The sequence below is a fragment of the Durio zibethinus genome, chromosome 10 (assembly GCF_047325235.1).
Source record: "Durio zibethinus cultivar Kanyao isolate XHJ-2024 chromosome 10, ASM4732523v1, whole genome shotgun sequence".
Taxonomy (NCBI): Eukaryota; Viridiplantae; Streptophyta; class Magnoliopsida; order Malvales; family Malvaceae; genus Durio; species Durio zibethinus.
In genome coordinates this window covers 976,448-994,060 of record NC_143171.1, presented here as the reverse complement: position 1 = coordinate 994,060, position 17,613 = coordinate 976,448, and the positions used below count along the sequence as shown (strand labels likewise).

Below are 17,613 nucleotides of genomic sequence, written 5' to 3'. Positions count from 1 at the left end.
GATGAGACTTACTCAAGATGGTGAGGTGAAGCATTAGGTAGGTTCAAGACCAAGTTCCTAAAGGCATATACTTTATCCAAGTGTATGGGCCAAGGCTAAGGCTAGAGTGTAGGAGTACCCTCATGGTGAGCTACATGGTGTCAAGCATGAGGATTGCTTGCTAAAATGTTTTAGAACACCCTAGGATGTGGTACAAGTAGTTAAACATAGAAAGGCTTAGAACATGAAAGGGTTAGATAAGCTTGTAGGTAGGCCAGGTGCATGGGTACCAAAGGTTTTAGAAAGACCAAGCATAGGCATAGTGATGGGCATTGTAGCATCTAGATGAAGAAGCCTTTAGAAGGCCCTAGCCATAGGTAGAGTGGCACCTAAATAGAGAAGACTCTGGAACACACTAAGCATGGGCATTGAGTGAAAATGCTTAGGCTTTTCCAAACCCAAGTGCTTAATAAGGAGCTTGAAACCAGCATATCTCTAAAAAGGCCTTAGCCTACCTTGTTGAAGTGTAGGCATCATAGAATTATGTAGAAAGCTCTTAAAGGCTATACACTTGGATTCATTGTAACCATAAGTACCAAGGGGACTCAAGTATAAATAGAAGAGCCTTTTCCTCATTTGTACATACCATAACCAAGTGACAACATAACGAACCAAGAGTGTGAGCATTAGCGACATAGGCCTTGAAAGCCTTTGTAGGGAACACATAGGGACTGTGTTCCAATAGCAAGTGTACATACCTAATCAAGTAAATAAACTACTCTTGCCTTGGCCATTTATTTTCTAGCTTTCTCTTAAACTTTTAGGAGGTTAGTCGAGTTCTAGCACAAGTGCATGGCATAGTCGATTAGTGCACGGCAACAAGTTGGTTTAAAGGCTAACTTAGGCATATAGATGATAGTTTCCCACCTAAGGTTGCATGGTAACTAGGCTTAAGCTCCTGGCTTGTGACACAGGCATGGGCTTGAGCTTTGCACAACCAAGCCCCTTTTTCACATGCATGTTAACTGGTAAAGGCCATAGGCGCTTATAGATCACTAGAGTAACTAGTCACTAGACAGCATGACGAGAAGGCATGCAAGGCCTAGATTTTACTCCAGGGACATTATCATGGATATATGTAATGGCAGGCCCATCATGTACACCTACTCCCCTCATAGAGGGGAAAGAGGGGGCTCGAATAACCAACTTCTAATGAGCATGCAAGATTTTATAGATAAGCTTGTAGTAGACATTAGAGCATTTGAAATGCGGACACTTTTTTTAAATAGGCATATCTCGCATCAAGATTCCACAGGTTTTGATGGTGGTCAAGGCTTGTGCTGACACCAAGGCCCAGCATGTGTTGATAATGTTTAAGGCAACTGCCTACACCGAAAGCCATCTACTACCAATGCTAATTGAGGCATGTGCCCACACCAAAGGCCAGCATATGCCAATGGTGGTCAAGGCAAGTGCCCATACCTAGTGCCAACTTATGTCGATGGTCATCGAGGCAAGTGCCTATACTAAAGGCTAACTTGTGCTAATGATGCTCGAGGCATGTGCCCGCACCATTCACCAGCATGTGCCATTGATGGTTAAGGCCTTGGTAAAAGTTTGATTCTAGGCCACGATGCACATATTGGACTCAGGCATGTGCTGGTTTAGCATTTTTTTACCTAGGGCACCTTTGTTGGAGAACTTGTTGGTGGCATTAGAGGTTCCAATGATTGGGGGTAAGGGCTAGGGAGGTGTGCACACATTATATATGATGGGCACTGGTCCTTGGCCCTTATATTGGCCCTATATCCCTAAGGAACCTTAAGAACTCACACCCCCTTAAAGAGTGTAAGAGCTTTTACAGGTTCGTAGCTAGTAGCCATTCAATAGTCTAAAATAGGGGCATTTTTTTCAAATGGCCAAAAAGTCTTCTACACTTCAAATTTTTAGCTGAATTTTTTCTGTGGAAGCGAATAAAAATACAAGGATCATGTATACCAAAATTAGGGCCAAAACTCCTTTTAAAAAAATTTCAAAAAATCTAAATCGAAAAAAATTTTAAAATTTATGAAAAATAGAAAATGAGTCATCTTGCCATGAAACTTCACACGCAGGCTTAAGGGACCATTATATGAATTTACAAGCCATTAAAATGTCATTGGCACAATAAAAATATGATGATGTGCTTAAACCCACCTATTGCCCAATCATGGTGCACACGGTGCATGGCCTAAGCCCAGGATACTTGTGCATGGTCCCACCATGTGCTGATCATGTTCGAGGGAATTGCCTACCCAAAGGCTAGTATGTGTCGATAGGGGTCAAAGCATGTGTTGAGATAAAGGGCCAACAAGTCCCAATGGTGGTTAAGGCATGTGTATGCACTAAGGGTTCTTCGATGTCGATGGAGGTCAAGACATGTGATGTGTGATAGTCCACAAGCTGGTCCAAGCCTAGGGGTTCTTTTTGAGTCAAGGAAAAGTTTTAATTCTAGTAGGCTAAGGTTTGACAGCCACAAGAACCATGCCTTAAAGCTTACTAGAGGCCTAAGTTAAGGGGAAATACCACAAAATAGTGGTATAGGTAGTGATAAAGACTCCAAAGGCTCAGGCATGGTGTTTAGGTTTGGTAGAATTGAGCCAGACCTAGATATGGATGCTAGTGAGTGCTTATATGAATTTATAAGCCATAAAAATGGCATTGGCATGGTAGAAATATAAAGATGTGCCTTAACCTACCTACTGCTTGATCGTGGTATGCATAGTGCATAGCTTGAGCCTAGGATACCTATGTATGATGAGTGGCTTAGCATGTGCCAATGTGTTTAAGGGAACTACTCATATAAAGGGCCAGCATGTTTTAATGGTGGTCAAAGCCTGACTTGAGACTAACAGGTCAACATATCCCGATGGTGGTTGAGGCATGTGCATGTATCACAATCCACAAGCTAGTTTAATCCCATAGGTTCTCTATAAGTCAAGGAGCTGGAGGCCTTAACTATAAATATAGGGTCATCTTACCCTCCTTTGTACATCATCTTACACTTTTGCTTTAATAAAATACAGAGCATATTCTAGCAATTCTCTTGTTCTTTTATTTTTTTCAAACTTATGCATTTTATCCTTCCTATTGTTCTAGTGCTTGTACACTTGTGTTCTAGGCTGACTTAGGGTAGAAGGAGGTGATTCTAAGCCTAAGGCTGCATGGATTTTAAGTCTTAGGTCAGAGCCAGTGATAGTTGGTATCAGAGTAGTTTTGGTCTTTCTTATTTGTGTGTGTGTAGGTTAGATCACAATCAAGGAGATGGCATCTGAAAGCGATATGGCAAGCCAACAACTAGAGGCCTAGGAATAAGGGTGTGGAAGGGGCACGAAAGCCAGTTCGAGAGACATCTAGTCTACCATGGATGGGAGGCTGTACAAGGTGAAGGTGACCATGAGTGACATGAAAGAGAAGCTTGATGATGTGGAGACTCATATTGAAGCCTTAGACTCCATGGAAAAAGAGCTCAAGGGTGAGTTACAAGCTGCTCTCAATCAAGGCATGGATGTGATCACCCAAAAGAGTGAGACCTAGGACACCTAGGTGAAGACCATGCATGAAGGCATGAAGGCTATGCGCAAAGAGATAGAGGAGCTCATGAGCGAGTTCGCTGCGTGCAAGATTGCCATAGAGAATGTCATGTTTGGTGGAGCATTTAAGACTTGTGTGCAAATCCTCAAGCCCAAAGGGTTCAAGGGGACTAGGGCGGCCAAAGAAGTAGACAACTACCTATGGGGCATGGAGTAGTACTTTTGAGCCACGGGCATGCAAGATGAGGCTACCAAGGTAAGCACTGTATCAATGTATCTTACTGATGTTTCCTTGTTATGGTGAAGGCACAGGAGTGATGATGTAAGGCATGGGGTGCCATGATTGGAACCTGGGCAAAGCTCCAAAAAGAGTTTAGAGAACAGTTATACTCAGAGTATGCCAACAATGAGGCATGGGTGAAGTTGTGTAGGTTTACCCAGTAAGGTGAGATAAGGGACTATGTCCAGAAATTCTTTGAACTTATGTTTCAGATCTCAGATCTGAGTGAGATAGAAGGCTTATTTGCTTTCATGGATAAGTTGAAGCTGTGGGTGAAGTGCCACGAATCGAGACTTAATCTCCAAGCCTACATGGCTCTAAGACCCGAGTATACACTCATTCAGTGTCCTAGATTAGCCTACCTACTATGATTCACACCTTTGTGAGGTATTATTCGCTTTGGCACCTCTGGCTTCACAGTTTATCCCATAAAAGGTGCCTCACAAGGAGGAATAGGTGTGAACCCATATATCCCAAGACCAACTCTAGTATTTAACTAATGTGGGATTTCTGACTTCACTTCAGGACTGTGACATCTTTTCTCACTCCAACGAGAGCCCACCATCCTTCATGGCATATTTCTAGTACCTATCGAGTTGGCTTTGATTTCTCTTGTCACAAATCGAGACTTAATATCCAAGCCCATATGGCTCCAAGACCCAAGCATGCACTTATCTAGTGTCTTAGATCAGCCTATATACTATGGTTTACACACTTGTAAGGTATTATTTGCTCTGGCCTCTCTGGCCTCATAGTTTTGTCCCACAAAAAGGTACCTCACAAGAAGGAAAAGGTGTGAACCCTTATATCCCAAGACCAACTCTAGTGCTTAACTGATGTGGGATTCTTGACTTCACTTCAAGACTATGACAGAAGCATGAGCTACAAAGGTAGAGAGTTCATGAGTTGGCTAAAGCCATGACTATTGTTGAGTCCTTGGTGCAGTTCAAACCATTGAACAAGTTCGAGTCTTCCAAGCCCAAGGGAAAGGGTAAAGACAAGAGGGACTAAGAGAAGTAGTCTAAGGGAAGGGGCCATGATCGACAGTCTAAGAATGTGGATTGAGACCATTTGGACAAAGATGGCAAGAGAAATCCACTAGCAGAGAAGTGGAAGGCAAAGGGGGATTGAAAGCCACTTGCATGCTACCTATATGGAGAGAGCTACATAGCATGCAACTGCCCATAGAAAGACAAGCTGGTTGTTGTAGACAAGGAGTTTGACAAAGAGCCATAGGTTTGGGTAATAAAGCTTGGGTTGTTGATGCTCAATGCTGTCCAGAGTAAGGGGAGCTATAAACCAAAAGGCTTAATGTTTGCTGATCTGATGGTTACGGGTTAGAAGGTGAGTGCACTGATGGACATAGGTGCCTCACACTTGTTTATTTCATGGGTTTGAACCCAAGAGCGCAGATTGAAAGTGTAGAAATGGACTACTACCATCAAGATGATGAACTCGAAAGAAGTTCCAGCCATTAGAGTAGCACGAGGAGTGAAGTTATAGCTTAGAGACTAGAAAGGTAATGAAACCAATGAGGTAATACCCTTGGATGACTATGAGTTTATGATTGGGTTAGATTTCCTTGTTTGGATTAATGCCCTCCTTGTGCCTTTTGCCAATTGTATTTGCATTCTGGATGCACAGTGCCAATGTGTTGTACCATTGAGGCTAGGGTTCGAGATTAGGTTTAAGGTGGTGTCAGCCATTCAATTTGCCAAGGCAATGAACAGGGAGGAAGACACCTTCTTGGCAGCCCTGAAGTATGAAGAGCTGAGGGAGAAGGAGTCCAATGCCTCCTTAGAGGTGCTAAAGGTGCTGGAGTCCTTTAGTGATGTGATGGCCGTAAAGCTACCTAGTAAGCTACCACCTAAGAGAGAGGTGGACCACAAGATCAACCTAGTGCTGAAGGCCAAGCCACCAGCTAGAGCCCCTTATCAAATGTCTCAACTAGAGTTAGAAGAGTTAAGAAAGCAGGTCAAGGAGTTGATTGATGTAGGCTTTATCAGGCCATCTAAGGTGCCATATGGTGCACTTGTTCTATTTCAGCACAAGCATGATGGGTCATTGTGGATGTGTATAGATTATCAGGCTTTGAACAAGCTGACCATCAAGAACAAGTATCCTATCCCACTCATTACGAAATTGTTTGACCAACTTGGGAGTGCAAGGTGGTTCACCAAGTTGGATTTGAGGTCAGGCTCCTATCAGGTCAGGGTCGTAGAGGGATATAAGCCCAAGATAGCATGTGTCACTTGGTATGGCTCATATGAGTTCTTGGTCATGCCATTTGGACTCACCAATGCCCCAGCAACCTTTTGTACAGTAATGAACATGGTACTTCAGTCATTTCTTGATCGATTTGTTATGGTTTATCTAGATGACATTATGATCTATAGCTAGATGTTGGAAGAGCATGTAGACCACTTGAGACAGGTGTTCAAGGTGTTGTAGGTGCACAAGTTGTCTGTCAAGAAGGAGAAGTGCTCATTTGCCCAACAGGAGATCCTATTCTTAGGCCACATAGTGAGAGGTGGCGAGATTCGCATGGGTGAAGCAAAGTGCATGCCATCTTGGAGTGGGAACCACCAACCTAGGTCATTGAGTTGAGGTCATTCCTTAGGCAGGTCAACTACTATAGGCCCTTCATCAAAGGCCACTCAGCCATAACCACCCATTGATTGACTTGCTTAAGAAAGAAAGAGCATGGCAGTGGAGCATAGGGTGTCAGGAAGCCTTTAATCAGTTAAAGCATGCTATGATAGAGGAACTAGTCTAGGCCTTGCCAGACCATGCCAAGCCGTATGAGGTGCATATAGATGCATCAGACTATACAATAGAGGGTGTGTTTATGTAGGAGGGACATCCGACTACATTCGAGTGTCAAAAGCTTAATAAGACTGAGTGTAGGTACACAATCCAAGAGAAAGAGATGATTGCATTAGGGCACTACTTGCGCACTTGGCACCATTACCTATTGGGGTAAAGTTCGTGGTCAGAATGGATAATGTGGCAACCAACTACTTCCAGTCATAGAAGAAGCTATCTCCCAAGCAGGTGAGGTGGTAAGATTTTCTTGTGGAGTTTGATTTCCAAATAGAGTACAAGCCAGGGTGGGCAAACCTGGTGGTTGATGCCTTGAGCAGAAAGGTGAACCTTTCTACCATTAGCCAGCTAGAGGGGTCTTTGGTGTCGTACATCAAGGTAGGGCTTGTGCATGATCCTACAGCCAAGGCTCTCATGGAATAAGCCTAGTAAGGTAAAACTAGGCGATTTTGGTTGCAGGATGGTTTATTGTACACCAAGGGCAGTAGACTATTTGTACCTTAGCATGGGATGCTTCATTGGGAAGTCATGCATGAGTGCCATGATTCGAGGTTGGCTGGACATCCAGAGGTGAGTCGTACCTTAGCTTTGATAGAGGATCGATACTACTAGCTGTATATGAGGGAAGATGTAGATACCTATGTGAAGACTTATCTTATGTGCCAATAGGACAAGGTGGAGCTCAAGAAACCAAGCAGTCTCTTGGAGCCATTGCCAGTTCCAGAGAGACCATGGGAGAGCATCACTCTAGGCTTTATAGTCAGTCTACCTAAGGCAGAGGGGTTTGGAAGTATCATGGTAGTGGTGGATAGGTTTTTCAAGTATGAGATTTTCATTCCAGCAACCAAAAAGTGCCTAACCAAGGAAGCAACCTGGTTGTTCTTGAAGAACATGGTAAAGTACTGGAGAGTGCCAAAGACCATTGTTAGTGATCGAGACAGGCATTTCATAGGTAGGTTCTGGATTAAGTTGTTCAAGCTATTAGGGTCAAACTTGAACTTTTCCACCAGTATACATCCACAGATCGATGACCAGACTGAGCATGTGAATGGGCTATTGTAGGTCTACCTCAAGCACTATGTGAATGCCAGACAAAAAGATTGACCAAAACTATTAGATGTTGCCCAGTTTTCTTACAACTTGCAAATGAGTGAGGCAACGAACTAGATTCCATTTGAGATCATGATAGGTTAGCAATCACTAACACCCAGTTCGATAGCTATAGGTTATACAGGGTCAAATCCAGTAGCATACAAGTTTGCCAAGGCTTGGCAAGAGCAAGTTGACTTGGCTAGAGTCTATCTACACAAAGCAACAAAGAGTCAAAGAAGTGGGTAGACCAGAATAGGTTGGACATGTAGTTCCAAGTAGGAGACTTAGCGTTTGTGAAGCTGCATCTTATTATGGGCCACAAGGGCCTGCATAAAGGCCTAGTCCAGAGGTATGAGGGACCTTTTTAAGTAGTCAAGAGAGTAGGCAAGGTTGCCTACAAGTTAGATATGCCACCCAAGCTAAAGGTACATCCAGTGTTCCAAGTTAGCATGCTCAAGCCATTTCGTGAGGATGAAGAAGATCCAGGATGGGCAGAGTCAAAGCATGCACCATTACAAACTACAACCTTATATGAGAAGGAGATCCACAGTGTCATAGTTGATTGAAAAGTGAGGCAGAAGAACTACCAACCAAGATAGGAGTACTTGGTATGCTGGAAGAGACTTCCAAACAGTAAGGCAAGCTGGGAACCAGCAGAAGACTTATAACAATTTCGAGACCAAATGAAGTAGTACCATTCAAAGAATGCAATGAAGGCATTATGTAATCAGATGGGGGAGAATGTCACATTTTAGGCGAGTGTGCCAGGTGCACAAGCTCAAGCACCCGAGGTTAAGGCTCATGCACCAAGAGTGTTGGTGAGGGTTTATAGATTAGCCCTTAGAGAGGAGTCCAAACTGCTTGCATAGCATGCAGGCCAGCTCACATGACCAAGGCCAGGCTCGTAAGATGCCCACACCATATCCAAAAAGGCCCAAGAGAGAAAGTGTGTAGTAAGATCTTCTAGAAGCACATAGGATCAGTAGGAGCCTTTTGGAGGATCTAGTTGACCCTAAAAATTAGGAAGCAGAATCGTGTATTAATGTAATTTATATGATCCTTGATTGATTGTAATTCTTTGATTCTAGGGATTTAGCCATAAGTGTAGCTGGGGACCTCAATTATAAATAGTAGCCCGACCCTACTTTGTACATCACTTTACACTTTTGCTTTAGTAAAATATAGAGTATATTCCAGCAATTCTCTTGTTCTTTTGTTTTTCTTAAACTTGTGCATTTTATCTTTCCCATTGTTCTAGTGCCTGCACACTTATGTTTTAGGCTGACTTAGGCTAGAAGGAGGTGATTCCAAGCCTAAGGCCACATGGATTCTAAGTCTTAGGTCAGAGCCTGTGACATACATCTCGAGCCCAGGATACCTACGCATGGTGCATGACATAACATGTGTTGATAGTGGTCGAAGCATATGTCGAGACCAAGGGCCAAGATGTATCAATGGTGATTGAGGCATATGCATGTGTCATAGTTTGCAAGCTTGTCCAAGCCTATAGGTTCCTTCTAAGTCAAAGAGTAGTTCTAGTTCTAGTTATAGTGGGATAGGGTCTGACAGCCAAAGGGACCAGGCTTTGAGGCTTACTAGAGACCTAAGTTATGAGGAACTAGCCCAAAGTAGTGGTATGGGTAGTGACCAAGACTCTTGAGGCTCAGGCACAATGTTCATGTTTGGAAAAATTGAACCAGGCCTAGGTGTGGGCACTAGTGAGCGCTTATACAAATTTACAAGCAATAAAAATAGCATTGGCATGACAAAAATATGAAAATGTGCTTGAGCCCACGTAGTGTCTATCATGGTGTGCATGGTGCATAGCCCAGCATATGTTGATGGTGTCTGAGGGAACTACCTGCATAAAGGGCCAGCATGTGTTGATGGTGGTCAAAACATATGCTGAGACCATGGGCCAACATATCCTGATGGTGCTTGAGGCATGTGCATGTGTCACAGACCTAAAGGGGAGTCCTGAATCCCACATCGAACATAATAGGAAGGTAACTGGAGTATAAAAGGGTTCACACCATCTCTGCCTTGTGAGGCACCTTTTGTAAGATAAAACCGTGAGGCCAAGGGGGCTAGAGCGGACAATACCTCATAAGGGTGTGAACCATGGTGGAAGGTTGATCTGGGACATCGGAAGGGTGAATGCTCGGGTCCCGGAGCCGTGCGGGTTCGGAGCTTGAGTCTCGACCCGTGACAAGTGGTATCAGAGCCAGCCCTATACCGTTCGATCCATGCCGAGCACCTCAAGGGAGGCAGGCAGGGTGGTCAGCCTCCATGACGAGGGCGTCACGAGGTTGGGTGCGGGAGAATGTCACAGACCTAAGGAAGAGTCCTGAATCCCACATCGAACATAATAGGAGGGTCCTTGGGGTATAAAAGGGTTCACACCATCTCCGCCTTGTGAGACGCCTTTTGTAGAACAAAACCGTGAGGCCAGGGGGCTAGAGTGGACAATACCTCACAAGGGTGTGAATCGTGGCAGAAGGCTGATCTGGGATGCCGAAAGGGTGAATGCTCGAGTCCCGGAGTCACGCGGGTTCAGAGCTTAAGTCTCGACCCGTGACAAGTGGTATCAGAGCCAGCCTTATACCGTTCAATCCACGCCGAGCACCTCAAGGGAGGCAGGCAGGGTGGTCAGCCTCCGAGATGAGGGCGTCACGAGGTTGGGTACGAGAGAATGTCACGGACCTAAGGGGGATTCCTGAATCCCACATCGAACATAATAGGAAGGTAACTGGAGTATAAAAGGGTTCACACCATCTCCGCCTTGTGAGGTGCCTTTTGTAGGACAAAACCGTGAGGCCAAAGGGGCTAGAGCGGACAATACCTCACAAGGGTGTGAACCATGGTGGAAGGCTGATCTGGGATGCCGAAAGGGTGAATGCCCGGGCCCCGGAGCCACACGGGTTCAGAGCTTGAGTCTCGACCCGTGACACATGTGTCATGGGCCTGGGACTTAAACCAAATGCGCTATGTGTCCTTAGGCTAGACTCCGTCTTTGTATGCCTAAGTTAGCATGCAAACACTTTTAAGCAATAAGCACACAAAAGAACACTGAAAGGCATTATAAAGCTAAAAAAGGCTAGAAAGCAAAAGATGCTTGAAAATGCTATAACTTGTATTCACTCAAGTGTTTTTGCATACCAAATGAGGGTGGGGAAGCCCTCTATTTATAGTTGAAGCCCTCATGAATCAATGGCTAGGATTGACTTAATCCAATGGCTATTATAGTGTCCAAGATTACAAAAAGATTACATGAGATATACATCAAGAGTTTGAATTATGTAGGGAACTATACTATCATGGGAGTCTCTAGATCCTTTTAGAAAGTTTTATTTATTAGATCTACTTGGGCATGATGATAGTTGGGTCTACTATGGCCTGGTGTGCCCACACCAAGGCCCAGTCTACCTACACCAGGGCTTAGTCCATCTGAGACCTATCTATAAGTGCTAACCTTAGTTTGAGGAGCTTGTATGGGCGGTTCTGGTGCTTGCGCATGCATTTTGTTCTCAAGGGGTTCTTACCAAGATAGGAAGTGGCTCTAAGGCAACATGGACCAAGTTAGATTGTAAGGGAAACTAAGCCCAGAGGTGCAATGGAGGCCCTATGTGTAGGACCATGACCTAGAATAGGTGTGCGACACTAAAATAAGCTTAGGCAGCTTATGCCAAGCGATCCAATTTGGCAACTTTTAGACAAACCCAACACAAGTGCTAGAGTAAGCCTAGGTACAGGCAAAACCAAAGTAGGTGTAGACATGTAAATTTAGAACTATTCATTGTAATCCCATTGAATGTCCTATACATATTGTACTCTTTGTGAGCATTAGAATAGGAACAATGTCAACCATTGATTCAAGGGGGTTTTAGCAATAAATAGGAGGTGCGCCCACCCCATTATACACACCATAACTTGAGTAATACAAGTTTACTCTTGCCTATCTTTGTTGTTCTTTTTAGCTTTCCATTAAACACCTTATATGCAAGCTTGTCTAACAGTAGCTTAGGTGGTTGGCCCTAAAGTCTTGAGTGTCTGTGCACCAATTCAGTTGAAGGCTAATGTAGGAAGTTGGATGAGTCCATTCCTAGGTCCTGGAGCCTTATGAGTCAAAGCTTAAGTCTCAACCAGTGATACATGTGTCATGGTTTATAAGTTGGCCTTGGCCTAAGGGTTTTCTCCGAGTCGATGAGCAATTCTAATTCTAGCGAGATAGGTTCAATAGCTAGAGAGCTAGGCTTAAGGCCTACTAGAGGCCTAGGTCATGAGGAACTAGCCTTTTTTAATGGTATGGGTGGTGATCAAGACTTTAGAGGCTTAAGCACAGTGTTCAAGTTCAGTAGAATTAAGCCAAGCCTAGGCGTAGGTGCTGGTGAGTGATGCATGGGCACACAATCAGACCTAGCATGGGCACTGATGATCGAGGTGCGGATGCATAGTTAGACATAGGTATGGGCACACTTGAACATAGTCCTAGGAGGATTAGATTTGTGGGCTTTTAGAAGGCCCAATACTGTAGCATAATTTTTAACAAGCTGGAATTATGTTAAGCACTTGACTTTTGTAGGTTAACTTAGGCAAACAGAGTCAATTCCCTATCCAAGGTTACATGAAGTTTAGCTTAAGATTGGAGCATGTGATGCATACATTAAGCATCATTTGGTGCTGATGGTGATAAAGGGGTAAGCAAGTGCTATGGATGGGAAGTTCATGGTACACATGTCGCAACAAGTGCTAGTGTCACGGACCTAAAAAAGAGTCCTAAATACCACATCGAATATAAAAAGAGGGTACTAGGGTATAAAAAGGTTCACACCATCTCTTCCTTGTGAGGTGCCATTTGTAGAACAAAATCGTAGGGCCAGAGGGGCTAGAGCGGACAATACCTCACAAGGGTGTGAACCGTAGCAGGTAGGCTGATCTGGGACGTTGGATGAGTGCATGCTCGGGTCCTGAAGCTATGTGGGTCAAAGCTTAAGTCTCAGCTTGTGACAAGTGGTATTAGAACCAGCCCTATACCATTCGATCCATGCCAAGCACTTTGAGGGAGATAGGTAGGGTGGCCAGCCTCTATGATGAGGGCATCATGACATTAGGTGGGGGAGAATGTCATGGACTTAAAGAGGAGTCTTGAATCCCAAATTGAATATAAAAAGAGGGTCACTGGGTATAAAAGGGTTCACACCATCTCTTTCTTGTGAGGCGTCTAGGACAAAATCGTGAGGTCAAAAGGGCCAGAGTGGACAATACCTCATAAAGGTGTAAACCGTAGCAGGTAGACTGATTTGGGATGTTGGATGAGTGCGTGCCCAGGTCTTGGAGCCACGTGGGTCAGAGCTTAAGTCTCAGCCCATGACACTGGCATCTACTAGCAGGAGTTCAAGGTAACAACCTACACCAAGAGCCCGCTTGCACTATCGGTGGTTGAGGGAAGTGCCTATACCAAGTGCCAGCATTTGGGATGGTGTTTGAGGCAACATCCCATACCAAGGGCCAACATCTACTAATGGTGTATGGGGTAACAATAGGCCAGCATCAGTCGATGGTGTTGGATACGATTGCCTACACCAACCAAGGGCCACATGCTGTTGATGGTGTTCGAGGTAACATCCTACACCAGGGGCTGGCGTACACTGATGGATTTTGAGGCAAGTGCCCACACAAAGGGTGAAGCTGTCGTTGTAGCAACTACCAAAGGCATTCAATTGTAGTTTACTTGGTGGCTATAACAAATACCTGATTGAATCTATTGCAATGGAGAACACCATTCATCCCCAACCTTATAAGGGTGCGGTGTAAAAAAATAAAATGAGAGGACTTCGATGGGTGTGGTTAGGGGAGGCATAAATTGAAGTGATACAGGGTTGAATCTCAATGGATGTGATAGCAATGCTACTCTACCACATACAATATCCCATCACATATTTAAGTCATCTATGAAGGATTCTACCTACCACTCGATGGGAATTAAGCTTCAAGAAGGCTCGTGTGGCTTGTTCACCATAGGGGCTACACCTAAGACACATGTCTTTGGGGGCATTGGCCCTTACTATGGGTCAACATTTGGGTGACAAGCACATGCATCACTTTTAGCCTAGATTTTGACTTGAAGGCATTTGGTTGTAATCCAACACATGGTAGATTTATGCCTTTGGCTTTTCAACCAAGTGCGATGACCAATTGTGCTAATCAATTATTGTTTTCATACTAGGTTAAATTATTATTGCGACACTGCAATCAATAAGTAAATCTAACCTATCTCATGATAGTCTAAACCTAGTTCATGTTCCCAGTGGCTAGTGACAATCCAACACTTGGTGAATTTTGCTTCATAATGATCGAAAAAGCTGACATTGAAGGATCAAGAAGCAAAGTCACTATGAATGCTTGGCTGCCACAAGCCAATTATCCATGTGGTTTCTAACACCTCTAGTTTTAAATTCTGATGGTGGCCATGCTTTCATAGTTTGTATTTGTACTAGAAATCAAAATCAAATGAGCTTTTACCCTTTTGTTCTACATGAGATTTCTATTCTTATTGAGCTCATCTTAGGACACTTGCATAATCTTTTAACAGATATGCCACCCCAGCCAAACTTCCTACTTGATAATGTCTTTTACCTAGATTGATTAATCGAGGCTAGCTTTGGGTTTAAAAGAAGGGGTCGTGCCCTACCTTTGATTTACAGAATAAGTAAAGTAGCATTAAAAGTAGTGGTATTTCAATTTCACCCAAAGGCTCTCACTTATCCTACACCTCTTAAGTCATTTCACAAAGTCAGACAAGAGTCAAGCTTAATTAGGTCTTCTTTCCTCGTTGATTCTGCCAAACCCATTCCCTTGGGTGTAGTTTCGCTAGATAGTAGATAGGGATAGTGGGAATCTCATTAATCCTTTCATGTGCATCAATAATTAGATGACAAGGCATTTGGCTACCTTAAGAGAGTCATAGTTACTGCCGCCATTTACCTATGCTTGGTTGAATTTTTTCACTTTGACATTCAAAGCACTAGGCAAAAATCACATTATGTGAGCATCTGTAGGGACTATCGCAATGTTTTGTTTTAATTAAATAGTCAAATTCTCTTTGTCCATACTAGTTCAAAGTTGACTATTCATTGTTTGGGGAAAGCTCTCGACCGACACATGGTGACTTGCTCTTGCCATGGGAGTAGCTCAATAGTGCATTAATAGCTGATGGGTTCAGAAATAGGACCCCCATGCACAACCCTCAGAGCTAATCCTTTTCCCAAGGTTATGAATCCATTTTGCCGACTTCTCTTGCATACATTGTTCCATTGACCAATGGTTGTTTACCTTGAAGACCTGATGTGGTTATGAGTATGATCGGACACGGATGGCATTCGGTGCTCCAAATTTTCAAGGGTTACCAGGGGTGTACCAAACACCAAGCAACATACATTGCTCATCCATTTTCAAGGCTAGTTGATTTGGTAGGTGAGTTGTTGCACACTCTTTAGCAAATTTCAACTTCCATGACCACTGTTATGTTATCTTAATCGACCAACACACTTTATGGGTTCTAGGTTAGTGCAAAGTTAGGCAACATAACTTGGCTTTTGGTTCATCCTGCATTGCCAGTTCTATTTACCAAAAATGGCCCACTTGGAGCTTTCAATTTCATGGCACGGCTTAACGAAGTTGCACCATCCAACCTATTTAAAGTTTAAGAATAGGTCCAGGGTGTTACGGCCCCAATGCCTCTAATCATTAGCTTTACCTGATGGAATTCACTAAGGGCTCCAACTATCCTAAGGAAAACTTCAGAAGGAACTAGTTATTAAACAGTTTGATTAGTCTTTCATGCCTATACCCAAGTTAGATGAACAATTTACATGCTAGTATCATTGTGGGCCTCCACCATAGTTTCCTCTAGCTTGTCCCACTTAGGCATAGTTTTTTATCTTTTAGGTCTTTACAGGCATGCTCACACTCGAACCCTTATCAGAAGATCAAGGTCAGTTAGTAGCTCACTCGCGAAGGATCCCATGAATCAGCTTTCTTGTGTTTTATAGGTTTTCTACCCTATTGACTCACACACATGTTAGACTCCTTGGTCTATGTTTCAAGATGGGCTGGATGAGGAACCTGTAGGCCTATGTTAGGAGCACGTGAGTGTTAAGGCATGTTGAGATGGTATGTGCTATATTTTATAATCGTGGTAACGATGTCTCCATAGGCATATGGAAAGCTTGGGTTCGGGCCACCGTCACGACCCAAAACGGTCCATGCCCTAGCTGATCTATGGACTGACTATCGTTGTTTCACATTTAACCAAGATGCATCATTGGCCCCCATTTCACTTTTTTCTTGATAATTTCAATAACTCTTTGACTCTCTTTTCAAAGTTTTTTTCATATTTCCCTCGTGATACTTATTCTCTATCAGTTTCTCACCCATATTCAACCTTGGATGGAATTTACTACCCTATTAGGGCTACATACCCAAACAACCTGACTCACAGATAGCACCTCATGGTGTGATAGGGTCTAGGCACAATAAGGCTCTCAGCTTCTTTGGCTCCTCTTTCTTGGGGACTTGGGCCTATTCCACCACTGAAGACACTTCTGTAAACTACAATTCAGATGCCTTGGGCACCCAATTCTCAAGCTGGCCTCTTTCTGGTTCGCTTGTTGTTACTAGGGAAATCTAGGTAAGTTTCTTTTTCTCTACATATTGATATGCTTAAATTCATCAAGCAATCCTACTTAACCTAGGGTCACGATGCTAGCATCAATCAAGTGATGTGAGAGGTCTAATGGGGTCTAGATGGACAATGAGCATGGGTCATCGGAGTTGAGGCATGCCAAGAGCTTTACCACCAACAATCATGATGCTATCATTACCAAGGACTCGATTTTGGGCCAACCACGATTGATGAGATCATGAGAGGCGATTTTCAACCCCTTACTATAAAGCCTAATGGGTACGGGTTTAGAGGGAGAGACAATGCATGACACCAAGGCAGACGTGCCCTCGGCCTAATGGCTTGTAGCACAACTTGCATTCAAAGACTCAATGGTTCATGGGATTCTACAATTCACACTATGTATCACATTTTAGTACATTCTTCATCGATGCAAGAGTTGAGATATCTGTTGCTGAGAGTTGTTTTGGTTTTTTATAAAAAAAAGAGTCATGATGCCACCCATGTATGCACCATGAATAGGATGGAGAAGGCACACGTGTTCTTTTTCATTCTGGTTCCCTAGGGTGATTGGTGCCAAGGGTTCGTTATTCAACCATAAGCAATGATACTAATAGTTTCACATGCTTAGGAAGCGAAATGAATCGATCGTTGTGCACACCTAGGGCAGGAAAGGGCTTGAGGCACTAAGGTACCCTTACCCCCTTAGTGTTTTGTTAATGCATTGTTGTTCATTAAACAAGATTCAACAATGACCTTTTCACAAGTTCACATATGAAATCCTTGTTATGACTTTTCCTTCCTCTAAATGTAAGGTTCGATGGACTTCTCGAGACATCGTGGGCATTAAACTATCATGTTACCATGATCCAAACACTTTATCAGACCATTCAATCAGTAAGAGTGATAGGCAGTGTGTACAAAGGGCAAGGATATAGTCAGTGTGAGCTGATGACTCATGCCTACTAGGAATTCCTCATTGAAGACCAATAATTGAAATGATCTATCACCGTGATGATGAAATTTCAAATATTACTTGGGCCTATTAGCTAAGGCTATATGTCACAGGTTGAGACTTAGGCTCTGACTTGTGTAGCTCTGAGACCTAGGAATTGACTCACTCGGTGTCCCAAAGTAGCCTTTAACTAGATGAATGCATGGACACTTGAAACTTCAGGGCCAAC

The 17,613-nt window shown here is 43.6% G+C and overlaps 1 non-coding gene and 1 pseudogene across 1 annotated transcript; both read right to left on the bottom strand.

The window, feature by feature from the left end:
* Positions 1–13,604: 13,604 nt before the first annotated feature.
* LOC149516313 (25S ribosomal RNA) lies at positions 13,605–16,504 on the bottom strand (annotated as a pseudogene).
* A 232-nt stretch (positions 16,505–16,736) lies between these two features.
* LOC149516312 (5.8S ribosomal RNA) lies at positions 16,737–16,892 on the bottom strand. The gene has a single exon (XR_016346038.1). It is a non-coding gene; the product is annotated as a 5.8S ribosomal RNA (ribosomal RNA).
* Between the last annotated feature and the right edge of the window lie 721 nt (positions 16,893–17,613).